A 16,392-nucleotide genomic window follows, 5' to 3' on the forward strand; every position below is an offset into this window, starting at 1 on the left:
TTTTTTGGTATTTTATACAAGTGGAGGGGGGCCTTGAGAGACAGAAACCAAACTGGCTTTTTCCATTTCTTTACATATTTAACTATAAGTGTAGGGTGTAATATACATTCAAAGACGATGGCTGCATTGCCAATATGCATAGATGGAGAGGAAGACAATCTGTTTTGTGTGTAGAATAGGCCTACCAACGAAGAATTAAACTGTTTTTTTGGATGATTTATTACCTCAACAATTAGATTACTTGTCTCTAAAACAGTTGGAGCACTAAATTGTGTTAATTTAGGCCCAAAAACATGGATTTTCCCAAAAAATAGCAAAACAAAACCAAACAAAACCAAAACCAAAACCAAAACACGCAATGGCGGTTTTGCAAAACCAAAACCAAAACCAAAACACGACGGCAATCCAGATCCAAAACCGAATCCAAAACCAAAACACGGGGGTCAGTGACCATCTCTAGTTCAAAGTACCAGGACAGACAAACAAGTAAAAACAAAACAAAAAGCATTAAAGATCCCCATTCTGTGGTCCGATAAGGACATCTAACAAATTGTGTTTTTAAAGTGGCGCTAAAGTGTTGTTCCTAAAGTTTTTGAAATTGAGAGAATCTGAGCAGTGTTATGGTATTATGATCCGAGGAATTTACTTTCATCACAACTTTATTTTCAAGTCACGAGGAAAAGCCACCATTTTACTTTCCCTAAAAATGGGACAGTTTTCCGTTTCTGATTACTGGTCAGAGCGCCTCCTTCTGGCTTTTCAGTTGGCTACACTCAACAATGCATACAGTGGTGTATAGATAACTGTTGAAAACAGTTCCACTGTAATGTATAAATGAGTTCTTACTTCTATTTGTGTTGTATCACGATATGTTATGCAAATTATGGGATCAGATGATTCCTTAGAAATCAATCCTAATATTACCGGATTATGTTACATAGGAAATTGGTATGTCAAATATTATAGCTTAATAATTACAATAGTATATATACGCTTTAATAATTTTCGACGCTTCAATTCATTGCTAATAATCAAATTAGACAGGGATGTAGCTAACCTTGATACACAGTCCATTTATTTTTAATGTCAAGCTCAGCTGAATCTAAATAAGTGCCCCAATGTATTTAATTAAATATATATAGCCCACCCACTAATGATGAAACTCAATTTAACTCAATTAAATGGACACTGTTATAACACTTGTGTACATTTTAGAAATATACATAGCTTTCTTTAGTTTTTATTGACTTTATGTTGATATAATTTTCTGTCTGCTGGTTATATGGGGTTCACATATGATGGCCTATATTATAATATGAATAATAATCTTTCACTTTACTGTATCATCATCAACATCTTTATTTCTTTGGTGCCACAGAAACAACAGCATTGCACAATCAACAGAAAATAAACAGAACAAAATGCAGCTAAGTAAAGGACAAGATAAACAACAGAATCAGTAAAAATCAACACAAAAGACAATAGAGAAAGCAACTACATAAGGACAAGGAGATAGGAGGGAGAGAGGGCCAAATTGTAAGAGTTAACATTAAGAGGGTTAGGGTAGTAAATGGAGATGATAGAGGTGGAGTGAAAGGGCCAGGTGGAGCGTGAGGAGAGAATTGACTTAGGATGTGGCAGGTAGACAAGTGTCAAAAGATGGGTTTTAAGGGAGCGTTTGAAAGATTTGAGGCTGGGGGTGAGTCTGGTTGGGCAGTGCAGGGACAGAGAGTTCCAAATGTGGGAAACAGCATGGGCATATGTGGCAGCACGGGCAAAGGCGGGAGTGTGAGGTGGGGATTGGTGATGAGAAGAGATGAAGATCATTGACAGAATGTAGTGAGAGTAGGGGAGAATTTCTTGTCAAGGTGGCTCAGTGGTTAGCACTTCTGCCTTACAGTACTGGGGCCATGAGTTAAATTCCCGACCATAGCCTTATCTGTGAAGAGTTTGTATGTTCTCCCCGTGTTTGCGTGGGTTTCCTCCGGGTGCTGCAGTTTCCTCCCACACTCCAAAAACATACTGGTAGCATAGTGGCTGCTATCAAATCGAACTTAGCCTGTGTGTCTGTCTGTGTGAGTGTGTGTTAGGGAATTTAGACTGTAAGCTCCAATGGGGCAGGGACTGATGTGAGTGAGCTCTCTGTACAGCGCTGCGGAATTAGTGGCGCTATATAAATAAATGGTGATGATGATCATATACTGTATCTATTATTGCTGTTATATGCTAAGATTTGGAGGAAAAACTCCATTGACAGTTCAATAAACAGATCTTGATGAGAATTCTAGGCATCAATTGAAAGTCTGGGCATTGTAACCGTAGGGTAAGTGTAGGCGCGTGTTTTCAGTGTCCTGGGAATTCCCCGGCATCATATTGTGTTTCTCATTGAACAGGGAGAAAAGAGGTAGTTAGTCAGCTTACATTATACTAACTAACATATTAGAGGAAGTGTCTGTCATTGTGGCCTTGGGGGTAGAAGCAGTCATAGTGAAAGGAAAACAGAAGTAATGGGGTATGTCTAGGAGCAGGATGACTGTGTATTTATCACAATAATTAATGATCAGCTGTTGTGATGGCAAAGCAAGAGGAAAGGTGCATGGTTCTGTGTACAGACACAATGGCTTGTACATTCTGAAAAGAACATATTAACAACAGTGGCAGCTGTACAATAAATTACCTTTTATTATTGGGAAAACCAGAAACTGTATTTGTCCCGACCCTCTGTGGTCAGTTTGATAGAACTAAAGAAGACCAGGATATTTCATCTTTAGTAGTCACACAGGTTTACACATTTATGTAAATTGTGAATTATGCCAGAAATAACTTTTGAAAAACTTAATCTAACTTACTGAATATTATGTATTTTTACAGACAAACAGGATTTTCTTTAGAAGCGCATTAAAATCCATATTTATTTGCATTAAATGGGATACAATGAGTGAAATAGGTCAAATTGCACTTCCGTCTATTGTAATTCTTATAGAGCCAGTGCAAGCCAAAAATATACCAATCTCATATTTTTTGTTTCTTTTTGCTTCATGTGTACTTTGTTTTTTAATACAGAAACTTCTAATAGGATCAACTTTTTTAACATGCAGCATATAGAATGCTCTTACATGAAATAACACTCACTAATATGCTGTTTGGTCGCTATTCTGAACTGTATAATAAACCCTGAACAGCTCCAAAATAAGAAATCCTTAATAATTACAGTAACAAATAATGATGGTGAGCAGGCAAAACAGAAGACTTAAGGTGTAGACATAAGTGTGGTCCGGTGGTGTAATGCATCTCACACACTGCATCATTAGCTTATGCTTTGTTCAAAATAAGAATAATGACACCCACACAAGGCAGATACAGACATGCAGAGAGATCGCCACATGATCAGACAATTTCTCTACACACATGCTATCACATATGCGGTCCCAAACAAGTGCTTCTAAAAGTTAAGAGGTATCTTCTGTTACTGGTTAGATGATGATCACACACAAGTTGTTTGCAGACCAGATTTTCTGCTCTTATCTATCAGTTCTGAGTTGATTGGATTTTGATCATTCAACGCAATCAAGTTTGCCAGAACCACATGTGTGTGACAATAATATATTTCAGTTGAGCTGGCAAGTGCAGAGGTGTATATATATATATATATATATATATCTATATATATACACATATCTATATCTATCTATCTATCTATCTATCTATCTATCTATATATATATATATATATATATATATATATATATATATATATATATGTATATATATATATATATATATATGTATATATATATATATATATATATATATATGTATGTATATATATATATATATATATATATATATGTATATATGCATTATATATATATATATATACATATATATATAGACATATATATGTATATATGCATTATATATATATATATATATATATATATATTTATATACATACATATATACTATATATATATATATATATATATATATATATATATCTATCTATCCAGCGGTCGAGGTGGAGGTGCATACGTTGGTATGCCATACTGCTACTTATGCTGCCTACACTGTAAAACTGTCCCATTTCCTTAACTTACATTCCCAAGACATTTATCAAACCGCCATTTCTAAATGTCCATACTGCCACTTTTAAAGTTCCACTTCGACCACTATGTGTATGTATATATATATATATATTAGAGATGAGCGCACTCGGATTTCTGAAATCCGAGCCCACCCGAACGTTTCCGATCCGAGTCGGATCCGAGACAGATCCGGGTATTGGCGCCAAATGAAAACCTGAAACCGAGGCTCGGAGTCATAATCCCGCTGTCGGATCTCGCGATACTCGGATCCTATAAATTCCCCGCTAGTCGCCGCCATCTTCACTCGGGCATTGATCAGGGTAGAGGGAGGGTGTGTTAGGTGGTCCTCTGTCCTGGTAGATCTCGTGCTGTGCTGTTTAGTTCTGTGCTGTGCTGTGCTGTGTTCTGCAGTATCAGTCCAGTGGTGCTGTGTCCTGTGCTCTGTGCTTCTAAGGGCATAGTTATTTCCCCATTATTCCCAAGTGTTTAAAAAATTAAAAAAAAATTATAAAAAAAAATACTAAAAAATAATTTAAAAAAAAATTAATTACAACAAAATTTGCAAAACCAATCCTGCAGTATTAGCCCATTGGTACTGCAATATTACCAAGTTCACACATTCAGCAGTAAAAGTCCAGTGGTACTGCAATATTACAAAGTTCACACATTCTGCAGTATCAGTCCAGTGGTGCTGTGTCCTGTCCTTCTGAGTTCAGTGGTGCTGCTGGGTCCTGTGCTGTGTCCTGTTCAGTCCAGTGGTGCTGTGTCCTGTGCTCTGTGCTTCTAAGGGCATAGTTATTTCCCCATTATTCCCAAGTTTTTAAAAAATTAAAAAAAACTTATAAAAAAAAATACAAAAAAATAATTTAAAAAAAAATTAATTACAACAAAATTTGCAAAACCAATCCTGCAGTATAAGCCCATTGGTACTGCAATATTACCAAGTTCACACATTCTGCAGTATCTTGTGCTACATATAATGGAGACCAAAAATTTGGAGGATAAAGTAGGGAAAGATCAAGACCCACATCCTCCTAATGCTGAAGCTGCTGCCACTAGTCATGACATAGACGATGAAATGCCATCAACGTCGTCTTCCAAGCCCGATGCCCAATCTCCTAGTACAGGGCATGTAAAATCCAAAAAGCCCAAGTTAAGTAAAAGTAGCAAAAAGAGAAACTTAAAATCATCTGCGGAGAAACGTAAAGTTGCCAATATTGCATTTACGACACGGAGTGGCAAGGAACGGCTTAGGCCCTGGCCCGTGTTCATGACTAGTGGTTCAGCTTCACCCACGGATCTTAGCCCTCCTCCTCCTCCCCCCCCCTACAAAAAATTGAAGAGAGTTATGCTGTCAGCAACAAAACAGCAAACAACTCTGCCTTCTAAAGAGAAATTATCACAAATCCCCAAGGCGAGTCCAAGGGTGTTGGTGGTTGTCAAGCCTGACCTTCCCATCACTGTACGGGAAGAGGTGGCTCGGGAGGAGGCTATTGATGATGTAGCTGGCGCTGTGGAGGAACTTGATGATGAGGATGGTGATGTGGTTATTGAAAATGAGGCACCAGGGGGGGAAACAGCTGATGTCCATGGGATGAAAAAGCCTATCGTCATGCCCGGTCAGAAGACCAAAAAATGCACCTCTTCGGTCTGGAGTTTATTTTATCCAAATCTGGACAACCAATGTATGGCCATATGTAGCTTATGTAAAGCTCAAATAAGCAGGGGTAAGGATCTTGCCCACCTAGGGACATCCTCCCTTATACATCACCTGAATAACCTTCATAGTTCAGTGGTTAGTTCAGGAACTGGGGCTAGGACTGTCATCGGTACAGGGACACCTAAATTCCGTGGTCCAGTTGGATACACACCAGCAACACCCTCCTCGTCAACTTCCTCCGCGATCTCCATCAGATTCAGTCCTGCAGCCCAAGTCAGCAGCCAGACTGAGTCCTCTTCAATACGGGATTCATCCGAGGAATCCTACAGCGGTACGCCTACTACTACCACTGCTGCTGTTGCTGCTGTTAGTCGGTCATCTTCCCAGAGGGGAAGTCGTAAGACCGCTAAGTCTTTCACAAAACAATTGACCGTCCAACAGTCGTTTGCCATGACCACAAAATACGATAGTAGTCACCCTATTGCAAAGCGTATAACTGCGGCTGTAACTGCAATGTTGGTGTTAGACGTGCGCCCGGTGTCCGCCATCAGTGGAGTGGGATTTAGAGGGTTGATGGAGGTATTGTGTCCCCGGTACCAAATCCCGTCGAGATTCCACTTCACTAGGCAGACGATACCAAAAATGTACAGAGAAGTACGATCGAGTGTCCTCAGTGCTCTAAAAAATGCGGTTGTACCCACTGTCCACTTAACCACGGACATGTGGACAAGTGGTTCTGGGCAAACGAAGGACTATATGACTGTGACAGCCCACTGGGTAGATGCATCCCCTTCCGCAGCAACAGCAACAGCTGCATCAGTAGCAGCATCTACAAAATGGCTGCTCGTGCAAAGGCAGGCAACATTGTGTATTACAGGCTTTAATAAGAGGCACAATGCTGACAACATATTAGAGAAACTGAGGGAAATTATCTCCCAGTGGTTTACCCCACTTAGACTCTCATGGGGATTTGTGGTGTCAGACAATGCCAGTAACATTGTGCGGGCATTAAATATGGGCAATTTCCAGCACGTCCCATGTTTTGCCCACACCATTAATTTGGTGGTGCAGCATTACCTCAAGAGTGACAGGGGTGTGCAGGAGATGCTTGCGGTGGCGCGCAAAATTGCTGGACACTTTCGGCATTCAGCCAGTGCCTACTGCAGACCAGAGGCACATCAAAAAAGCATGAACCTGCCCTGCCATCACCTCAAACAAGAGGTTGTGACGCGCTGGAACTCCACCCTCTATATGCTGCAGAGGATGGAGGAGCAGCAAAAGGCCATTCAGGCCTACACAGCCACCTACGACATAGGCAAAGGAGTGGGGATGCGCCTGAGTGAAGCGCAGTGGAGACTAATTTCTGTGTTGTGCAAGGTTCTACAGCTGTTTGAACTTGCCACACGAGAAGTCAGTTCCGACACTGCCAGCTTGAGTCAGGTCATTCCCCTGATCAGGCTGTTGCAGAAGCAGCTGGAGAAAGTGAGGGAGGAGCTGGTAAACCATTGCGATTACACCAAGCATGTAGCTCTTGTGGATGTAGCCCTTCGTACGCTTTGCCTGAATCCGAGGGTGGTCACTCTTTTAAAGTCAGAGGAATACATTCTGGCCACCGTGCTCGATCCTCCGTTTAAAGCGTATGTTGTGTCTCTGTTTCCGGCGGACACAAGTCTACAGTGGTTCAAAGACCTGCTGGTCAGGAGATTGTCCTATGAAGAGGACCGTGACATGCCAACAGCTCCACCCTCATTTTCTTCCACATCTATGGCTGCGAGGAAAAAGCTCAGTTTTCCTAAAAGAGCCGCTGGCGGGGATGCTGATAACATCTGGTCCGGACTGAAGGACCTGCCAACCATTGCAGACATGTCTACTGTCGCTGCAATGGATGCTGTCACAATTGAAAAAATGGTGGAGGATTGTTTTGCTGACACCATCCAAATAGACATGTCAGACAGTCCATATTGTTACTGGCAGGAAAAAAAGGCAGTTTGGAAGCCCCTGTACAAACTGGCTCTATTTTACCTGAGTTGTCCCCCCTCCAGTGTGTACTCGGAAAGAGTTTTTAGTGCAGCGGGGAACCTGGTCAGTGAGCGGTGAAGGAGGTTGCTTCCTCACAACGTTGAAAAAATGATGTTTATAAAAATGAATAATCAATTCCTCAATGAAGTACAGCACTGCCCTCCAGATAGTACAGAGGGACCTGTGGTTTTGGAGTCCAGCGGGGACGAATTGATAATGTGTGAGGAGGAGGAAGTACACACTGTAGGGGGAAAGGAATCCTAGGGGGAGAGAATCCTCCTCAAAATGGTGGAGGATTGTTTTGCTGACACCATCCAAATAGACATGTCAGACAGTCCATATTGTTACTGGCAGGAAAAAAAAGGCAGTTTGGAAGCCCCTGTACAAACTGGCTCTATTTTACCTGAGTTGTCCCCCCTCCAGTGTGTACTCGGAAAGAGTTTTTAGTGCAGCGGGGAACCTGGTCAGTGAGTGGCGAAGGAGGTTGCTTCCTCACAACGTTGAAAAAATGATGTTTATAAAAATGAATAATCAATTCCTCAATCAAGTACAGCACTGCCCTCCAGATAGTACAGAGGGACCTGTGGTTGTGTGAGGAGGAAGTACACACTGTAGGGGGAGAGGAATCAGAGGTTGAGGATGAGGACGACATCTTTCCTCAGTAGAGCCTGTTTAGTTTGTACAGGGAGAGATGAATTGTTTTTTTGGTGTGGGGGCCCAAACAAACCAATCATTTCAGCCACAGTTGTTTGGTAGGCCCTGTCGCTGAAATGATTGGTTTGTTATAGTGTGCATGTCCTATTTCAACAACATAAGGGTGGGTGGGAGGGCCCAAGGACAATTCCATCTTGCAACTCTTTTTTTGGCATTATGTGACCATTCAACAGTCGTTTTCCATGTTCAAAAAGTAAAACAAAATGTCAACAAATTCAAAAAATTAAACCAAAAGTAAAATGCCCTGTCATTATTTAAAACAAGAGGTATTGACGTGCTAGAATTACTGTAGTGTTTATATGTTATAAACACTACACTTGGAAGTTGGAGGAGGTATTGTGGCCCCGGTACCAAATTTAGTACCGGGGCCACTCCACTATGCAGTCCAGATAGAGGTGTATCAGATATTAAACAACGTTGACTGTTGCTGCAAAATTTTTAAATAATATTGTGGGGAACACTACACTATGCAGTCCATAAACTTTTTGGGTGGAATTCAGACCCGTGGAGGGTTTTTTAATTATACTGTGGCCCCGGTAAAAAATTGTGTACCGGGGCCACCCCACTACGCAGTCAAGAAACTTTTTTTTTGGAATTCAGACCCGTGGAGGGTTTTTTAATTATATTGTAGCGACCACTCCTCTACGCAGTCCAGATAAATATTTTGGTGCGATTCAGACCCGTGGAGGGTTTTTTAATTATATTGTAGGGACCACTCCTCTACGCAGTCCAGATAAATTTTTTGGTGCGATTCAGACCCGTGGAGGGTTTTTAAATTATATTGTAGGGACCACTCCTCTACGCAGTCCAGATAAATTTTTTGGTGCGATTCAGACCAGTTGATGGTTTTCTTATTATATTGTGGTGACCACTCCTCTACGCAGTCCAGGTACATTTTTTGGTGCGATTCAGACCAGTTCAGGGTTTTTAAATTATATTGTGGTGACCACTCCTCTACGCAGTCCAGGTACATTTTTTGGTGCGATTCAGACCAGTTCAGGGTTTTTAAATTATATTGTGGTGACCACTCCTCTACGCAGTCCAGGTACATTTTTTGGTGCGATTCAGACCAGTTCAGGGTTTTTAAATTATATTGTGGTGACCACTCCTCTACGCAGTCCAGGTACAATTTTTGGTGTAATTAAGACCAGTTGATGGTTTTCTTATTATATTGTGGTGACCACTCCTCTACGCAGTCCAGGTACAATTTTTGGTGTAATTAAGACCAGTTGATGGTTTTCTTATTATATTGTGGGGACCACTCCACTACGCAGTCCAGAAAGATACCTCGTTGCAACGTTTTGGACTAATAACAATATTGTGAGGTGTTCAGAATACACTGTAAATTAGTGGAAATTATTGTTATTGAATGTTATTGAGGTTAATAATAGCGTAGAAGTGAAAATAAGCCCAAAAACTTGATTTTTGAACTTTTTATGCTTTTTTCAAAAAAAATCTGAATCCAAAACCTTAAATCCGAACCAAAACCTTTCGGCAGGTGTTTTGCGAAACAAATCCGAACCCAAAACCTCAAGAAAATCCGAATCCAAAACACAAAACACGAGACACCAAAAGTCGCCGGTGCACATCCCTCATATATATATATATATATATTTTATATATATATATATATATATATATATACACAGATACATACATGATAGCCTGTATAATTTATTTTTTTAAAGAAATAATTAAAAAATAAAACTGCCCATTTTTAAGACTTCATATTATTGGCACATTATAATTGAATAGTATTATGACCAAAACATCTTAAGTCAGTATTTGACGCAATCATTTATGTATGTAATATGAGCAAAAAATTGTCATTAGGAAAGTTTTTTTGTGACTTTTCCTGAACCGTGTATTTTTATTAAAAGTAAGTATAGACCATTGTAGTTTATGCAGTTTGTCATTGTAGCTTTGTGGTCAGTCTGAACTTTACCATTTCAGCATATAAAAATCTAGCAATTGAAAATAGTTATTTACTACAAAATATTAGGGAAATTTCCTGACAACGCATTCCTCCAAGCTGCTAATAAAGGGGTAGCTGATATTAGTCAGCTCACCCGCAAACACAGCCTATTGTTATGACTCAGACCTACAGCATACAGATTACTTGCAAGCAAAATGTCCCACACGTAGGGCTAACCGCTACTTCGAGGGGGAATCAGCTTTCTGGCACAAAATCCTACACCACCAAGTACCGAAATGCCAATTTTAGTGCCCCTTTGTATATGCAATAACTGCCTTTCAGAGAGGAAAAATGCTAATTACAGACTGGATAGATTCCCCTTTCAAAGAATTGTGCTTTTTGATTAAATGTTTTACTTTCTCTGTGGGTTGACCAAACAATTGGTGTTTAACCCTAAAAAAAAAAAAAAGACCAGCAATTCTTTAAGAGTACGGTACAAAACTTTGACAGTGGTAGGGTTAAATAATTACCATTGTGTGTTTTCTTTTGTCTTATAAACAAGTATGGAACAGTGTTGATCCAGAGCATCCCAGAATGCATTGTAAAGTAAGGCTTACATTATGTTTGTGAAATTTAATAATACTCTTAGCTTGTGTAATTGCACACATCACAAAATAGTGGTAGAGTGGGGCACAAATGTAAAATGTTTTAATGCAGGCTAAAAGTTATTTTGACTATATTATAATAAAATAATGCATTACACTGTTCTTAAATGGAGAAAGGCTCCAAGCCCATTTTGTTTTCCATTTTAAATAGAAATTGTTCCAGAGTTATTGTGAGACAATAAGTAAAGAGAAGTTCCTGATGTTCACTATTAAATCGGGTGGCGTATGGACGGTAGAGTTAGCTGCACATTAGGTGAGCTCTATGCTCTAACTTCCACTTTTCTTATTCTTACAAATATAAAACATCAAATATTTGTGGATACTGATGGGGAACGGAACATTAGTGTTGAGGATAGACATCACACTTATTACAAGGTTGTTTCAGGATCTACTGAACAAGATGTATATTTATCTGCTGGACCCACTGAGCTCAAATACCATTGCTGTTGCCATCTACACTAGACTGCTGGTCCCACTGAGTTCAACTGTCATTGCTCTCTCCATATCTGTTCAGCTGCCCACTGAGCCTAATTGTGATCTTACAGAAAAGTCCTAGGGTCACTTCTCCATATTCATCCTCCTGAACCTCTGTGCTGATTTCAACACTATTGATCACATTATCCTACATACCCTTCACTTTATTTGCCTTTGTCACACCGTTTCTACCTATCAAACCACTTTTTTGGTATCTCTACCTCTGACACATCTTCCACTCTTTCTATCTGTTGAGGTCCTTCAGGTTTCCTCACTGTACACCTCCTTCCAGTGCCACCTCTTCGCTGATAACACCCAAATCTTCCTCTCCTTCCTTGACCTCTCCTCTTCTGTACAATCTTGTGTAACCAACAGTCTCTCTGCTATCTCCACATAGATGTCCTTATGCTACCTAATGCTCAACATGTCCAAACAGAGCTTATCATATCATCTTCACTCCTCACACAGTCACCACCTCCCATCAAATCTTCCTCGCTATCAATAAGACAGCAGATTCCTACTTTTCGTAAGGCCCCTGCCTTGGTGTCACACTTGATTGTGTCCCTTGCTTTTTTCCTCATATCCAGTCCTGTTGTCTCCACCTTAAAAATATTTCCAGAATATGCCCTTCTTGCACAAAATGCTAACAAATCTCTTATCCATTCTCTCATCATCTTGAGTACTGGAAAGTCAGTACTGAAAATTGTAGTAAATGTAGTACATATAAAATGTGTTGCAAATTTTTTTAATTTTGACTTTGCAGTGGTTCCAATAGATTTCTTGGTGGGTCCAACATATGTCAATCTGACACCACATTTTAACAACTTTTCTTTGTTAACTTTTGAATTTCAATAGGACACCTTGTACAGGTGTTCACAAGTCCATAACATGCTATAGCCATTGAGAATGATCATATAGCAATATACAGTTTTATAGTGTGCATTATTAGGGCTGCTAACAGTGTGTTTGTACTAGCTAGTAGCTTAAGAATAAAAATTAAAAAAAAACATGGATTATCCCTTCAAACATGTAGCAATTTGTGAATATGGTGTGGGGGATGTGGATCAGGGGGTAAATGTATGAACCTCCGGATTCTTCAACTCCGGCGAGTTCAGCGTCTTCAGCGCTTAAAGGGTCTCCCTTTACAAGGCAGCGCCACTTTAAATTTAAGCGCTGAAGATGCTGAACTCGCCGGAGGTGAAGAATCCAGAGGTTCATACATTTACCCCCAGATGTAGTTAAATTCAAAATGTACCAGAATTAAAGAACATTACTTTAAACTATATTATAGTTGGTAGTTTGTTTCTCCAGAATTCATATTTTTTCCATGGTCATTTAATCGTTGTTGGTGAAATTGTTCTGATTTAGGTAATTTTGTTCACATTTGGTGGACTTGTCCTAAATTATCACCTTTCACTCCCAGGTCCTGGTATTAATACATGCTGTAATAAAATAATTTGTCAGATCTGCCATGTTTCGACTTCTCAATTTCCTGCCTTATGGAAATCTCCAGATTCACCCTTGCTCACCGCCATTATTAGTAGAATTTGATATGTATACAAAATGGAGTGCATCACATACTAACTTAATAAATCAGCTAAAACATTTGACATGAAATGCAACTCTGGTTAACTTTTTATAATTCTGATTACAAATTCTGAATTAATTTTCATTATATATTCCGCTTCATAGTAATAATTATAACAATTAATATATTTATACTGTATGTATATTTATACATTGCTAATAATGATGTATTGTTTTCTATTATCTATATTGTAACATACTATTATGCACAATTTTTTTTTAATAAATTATGCTGTTTTTGTAATGTTATTTTTTTCGATCCTTGAAAATATTTACATTTTCAAACCAGTCAAAAATAGTTGGACACTTTAAATCACACCGATAGCTGTAAAACTATTTGTGAACTGGAATAGAATACCAAAATAAACATCTACATCACATCTTCATAAATTGCTATAATGTCTCTGTAACATGACAACATCTAACCAATTGAAAATTGCATTTTTTCTTGGGAAATAGCGTTATTTACTAACAATGCTCAAAGGTAATAATCTGCAGTAAAATCATGTCAACCAACTCAGAAGGGTATATGCTGCAACTTTCCCCTCACAAATTGTTCTGCAACTAAAATATGTCCCTTCATATATGTCCTAGTAGATCAGCTCTATCAGGATATATCTCTCTATGTATAATGTACATGTACACTGAGTGGCCGCTTTATTAGGTACACATCAACACCTGCTCATTAATGCAAATTTCTAATCAGTCAATCATGTGGTAGCAACTCAAGGCATAAAAACTTGCAAACATGGTCTAGAGGTAAAGTTGTTGTTCCGAACAAACACCCAAATAGGGAAGAAATATGATCTAAGCGACTTTGACTGTGGAATGATTGTAGGTGCCAGACGGGATGATTTTACTACCACAGAAGTTGCTGATCTCCTGGGATTTTCACAAACAACAGTCTCGAGAGTTTACATAGATGGTGATTTAAACAAAAATCTTTCAGTAATCGGCAGTTCGGTGGGTGAAAGCACTATGTTAGTGAGAAAAGTCAAAGGAGAATTGAAAGGCTGGTTCAAGATGACAGGAAGGCAAAAATAACTATGTGCTATGAAGCTGGTGCCTAGGGGGACTAAGTCACACAAACGGCAATCCCCTTCCCGACACCCCAGGTACTCACCAGATCCTGAGGAAGAACTAAGAATCCCCTGCACCCTTGTTGCCAATGACTGGACAAGCACTCCTTCTGGGGAGACACCTTAGTTGAATCACCTTCACTAGTTTTTTTCAGGACTTGCAATAGGGCATACAAAGCAGCAAACACACAAAGAAAACAAGGCAACACTACACCATACAATGGGTTTGAGTCGGCCATTGAACCACACAGACTGAATAATTTGTACAGCATCATAGGCCAGATACTCCAGTTCTTCTGACTTCCGAATCAACGTACTCCCCAGTGTGCTCCAGCTCTAGCTTGTCACAGGCCTCCGTCCGCCACTTGAAACCCAAAAGCTTCTAAGTCTGTCCTTGGGAACTTTGGACTTAATACCCTTTCAGACCTACTCAGGAGGCACTGCCCTCCTCACTCCTACACTGGGACGTCTGTCCTACCTGTGTATTAGAATGGCCAGTCCCTCCTCATCCAAGGCCTAGCGCCCTCCTTGTCTATTTGAAGGGCCTTGCGCCCTGGCTCACCATAAAGAGCCATACAGCCTGCCTTACTACCAAGGGCCTTGCTCCCTGCCTCACTATCAAGGGGTCTTGCTCCCTGCCTCACTATCAAGGGTTCTTGCACCCTGCCTCACTATCAAGGGCCTTGCGCAGTGCTACACTACCAAGGGCCTTGTGCCCTGTAGATATAAGGGCTTAGAACCCAACTGTGATAAGGACCTAGTGTCCCCTAAACTCTAGGCCCAATTAAGCTTAGGGCTTAGTGCCCACTAAATCATGGGCCTTATGCCCAACTTGACTAAGGGCCTAGTGCCCAGACAAGCAAAGGGACTAGTGCCCAAGTAAACAAAAGGCCTAATGCACAGTCAAGCAAAATGGCCTAATACCCAATTAACCAAAGTATATCAACCCGTACATTATTATTATTATTATTATTAATTTTTATTTATAAGGCGCCACTAGGTATCCGTAGCGCCGTACAGGGACAGACAGAAACATGATACAGGGAGAGACAGCACGGAACAGTTAACAAAAAGCACAGTAACTCGGAAGCTCAATGTACAGCTAGATGAGAGGTGAGAGCCCCCAGCGGTGTAGCTAGAGGGGCAGAAGGGCAGGAGGACCTCACGGAGGAGACAAGGAGCTGGAGAGAAGAGTTAAGATGGTGGAGAACAGGAGGAGAGGAGGCCCTGCTCGAAGGAGCATACAATCTAAGGGGAGGGTAGGACGGACAGAGACACAAGGGTAGGAGGAGGAAAAGGGGAGAACGCAGAGAGGGAGAGGGGGGAGAGGAGAATGACGAGGAGGGAGGCAGGAGGAGGGCAGGATAGGGAGGGCGGGAGGTGGGAGGTTGGAAGGAGGTTGGTTAGGTGGGGGACTGGAAGGCTTTGAGGAAGAGGTGGGTTTTTAAGGCCCGTTTGAAGCTGGACAAGTTGGGGGATGTTCTGATGGAGCGGGGGAGCTGGTTCCAGTGGAGGGGGGCAGCGCGGGAGAAGTCTTGGATGCGAGCATGGGAGGAGGTAACCAGGGGGGAGGAGAGGCGACTGTCATTAGCCGAACGCAGAGGGCGGGATGGAGTGTGGATGGAAATGAGGTTGGAGATGTAGGGAGCAGTGGAGTTGGAGAGAGCCTTGAAAGTAAGTGTGAGGAGCTTGAACACTATTCTGTAGGGGAAGGGGAGCCAGTGAAGGGATTGGTATAGGGGGAGACAGAAGAGGAGCGGAGAGAAAGGAAAATGAGCCGAGCGGCTGCATTGAGTACAGAGCGAAGGGGAGCGAGATGAGTGCAGGGGAGGCCGGTAAGGAGGAGGTTGCAGTAGTCCAAGTGGGAGATGATAAGAGCGTGGACAAGAGCCTTAGTGGCATCTTGGGAGAGGAAGGGCCGAATGCGTGCGATATTCCGCAGCTTGAAGCGGCAGGATTTGGCGAGAGAGAGAATGTGAGGAGCAAAGGAGAGAGAGGAGTCAAGGATGACACCGAGGCAGCGAAGTTGAGGAACAGGGGAAATAGAGGAGTTGAGAACAGTGATCCTTAAATGGTTGCAGGTTGCAGGTTGCACTTGACTGCTCTATACTGTCTCATTATTATCAAATGTGTAATTAATAATTTACGACTCCACAAGGGTTATAACATTGTGTTTTATCTTGATGCTGTGATCG

Source organism: Mixophyes fleayi, chromosome 7 (genome assembly GCF_038048845.1).
Source record: "Mixophyes fleayi isolate aMixFle1 chromosome 7, aMixFle1.hap1, whole genome shotgun sequence".
NCBI classification, from domain to species: domain Eukaryota; kingdom Metazoa; phylum Chordata; class Amphibia; order Anura; family Limnodynastidae; genus Mixophyes; species Mixophyes fleayi.